The following is a 2,155-nucleotide window of genomic DNA, read 5'->3' as shown; positions in this document are numbered from 1 at the left end:
TGTATATATCTCAGCTTCAAGTCACAAAATAATGCAATAAATAATCTTTGGTGGATTAAATAAAACTTGAATTCTGAGACCTTTGCTCAGAAGTTATTCTGGTTGGCCCTAAAGAAGTTAGGATGACCCAATAAATACATGGTTTAGAATATTACCTTGAAGAAGCCCAAGTTATATAAAATCCAACTAAATAAGTTTAAAGATAAAATCAAGATATTTAGTATACAACAGGTTGACCAGAACTGAAATCAGACTAAAAAGAGTTTACATATTTTAGATGGGATGGGTGAGACAAATCGATTGTTATTACACAGGAATGCAATGCAACATGCATGCAGCCTAATTGAACTATCTAATTCATGTACAAATACAATTGTAATTACAGTTTGCTAACTTGTGCTAAACCTTCTATGTATATATATATATACCTAATCATGGAGTAGAGTATTAAAAAGTAGACACACAGAAAACCAACAAGTACTTGACTTAATGAATATAGACATGTACATCACCAGATCACAGTTCCATGGACATCAGTATCTTATCATTGTCCGAAGTTGAAGAAGAAGCCTCCTCAACCACCTGCAGGGCAGAGAGATTCAAAACTAAGGTGCAAATAATAATTCTCTAACTAATTGAGTGATATAACACTATTACACCACAAATGCAAAGGCGCTTAATGAGGCGACAAAACATTACCTAATTCACAACCGTTGAGATAAATCACTTCAATAGTTGCGAAAAAAACCACATTATTTCACCATCAACGCTTGTTCTTAATCATCACTTTACAGAGATGTGTACCTCTACAAAGGCTTGTTTAATAGGTGAATACTCTAACCAAATAAGATACTACTAGTAGGCCAGTGAAGAGAAGTTTATCGATGAGAGAGGTCGAGACAGAAGACACGGAAATGTTATGTTTAGGGTTAGAAAAGGAGAGAAGAGATTAGCAGTGGTGTTAAACTTTAAAATTCATATGGGCAAGGGTAGGTATAAGTCAAAAGAAAGTATTCATTCCATAGCTAACAAAATAATACTTTCAAAATCACAATTTTAGTGCATTGGGAGAGTAGGAACTTACTTCAAAACCAATCTTTTTGTACAGATCCTGGGCGGGATTGTTATCTGCATTCACGTGAACAAAAAGCTGCTTCATCCCTGTTTCATAAACCAGGATATAGGAGAGAAGATATTCAGCTGTACACAATGTTGGACAGGGCAAATGGGATATGCTGTGTAAAAGTAAACAATAGAGAACAATGATTATTCAAATTGACAATACAAAACCTGCCGTTGTGGCTACATCAGCAGCCAAGTATAACATGTTTGAAGCAATGCCCCGGCGGCGAGCAAACTTTGCCACACAAACATTAGCGATGTAAGCATATTTACAGGTATCTAAAGGCTCTTGGACAGCCAGAACAGCAGAATGTTTCTTTGTTTTCTGCAGAGAAAAAATAAACCTTGTCTGAGGAATGGCCTTCTTATAAAGCAATCTTGCAAATACTGAAATATTGGTCCCCAGAAAATTTTAGTAACAATATTGCATGAAAATGAGAAGCAGCAATGGCATATATACTTCATAGGTTAACAGTCCAAGGATCATTTCCACTTTCTAAAGCTAAATTACACAGATCAAAATTGCTCTGTTGAGTATAAAAAAGTGCATCAGTTGACAGATGAAAGATTGTACCCCGAGATGTGTTTCCCCTTGCCTGAATTGCTTGATGCTTAGATCCAATGTTCCCACGATACTGTTCAGGACTGTTCTTCTGACATTTTTATCTTCTTTCTTAATCTACAAATGTCAAGAAAAAAAGGTAAAAGTTAAGACTTTATACTTTCCAAGGTAACTGCAGTCAAGAAATACTCCAACTCTGATAATGTTTGGAGCATGCATGTATAACCAATTATAGGTTACACTTCATTAAACATGGTTATAGTATCCATAGGTCTATGAGATTTTTTGTTGCACCGACAATCTTTTGCAAACAAGATATTCAAATACTTCTTTTTCATTAATTCTTTACACATAATGCAGAACTTTGGAATAAATATCATCAAATAGGTCATAGGATGAATAATTCCCGAGCCTAACCAAAACTAACTGAAGGTGAATGATTTTATTCTTTTTCTAAATATTAAAACATAA

At 34.6% G+C, this 2,155-nt stretch overlaps 1 long non-coding RNA gene across 1 annotated transcript; it reads right to left on the bottom strand.

Annotated features, from left to right (window-relative positions):
* Window positions 1-243: 243 nt before the first annotated feature.
* On the bottom strand, window positions 244-1,809 carry LOC121788322. Its single transcript, XR_006047716.1, has 4 exons — window positions 1,697-1,809; window positions 1,291-1,447; window positions 1,085-1,161; window positions 244-582 (listed from the first exon to the last, which is right to left on the bottom strand). It is a non-coding gene; the product is annotated as an uncharacterized LOC121788322 (long non-coding RNA).
* Window positions 1,810-2,155: the final 346 nt, after the last annotated feature.

Source organism: Salvia splendens, unplaced genomic scaffold, assembly GCF_004379255.2.
Source record: "Salvia splendens isolate huo1 unplaced genomic scaffold, SspV2 ctg1012, whole genome shotgun sequence".
Classification (NCBI taxonomy): domain Eukaryota; kingdom Viridiplantae; phylum Streptophyta; class Magnoliopsida; order Lamiales; family Lamiaceae; genus Salvia; species Salvia splendens.
Note: the sequence above shows the minus strand (reverse complement) of the source record. Positions and strands in the feature narration are given on the sequence as shown.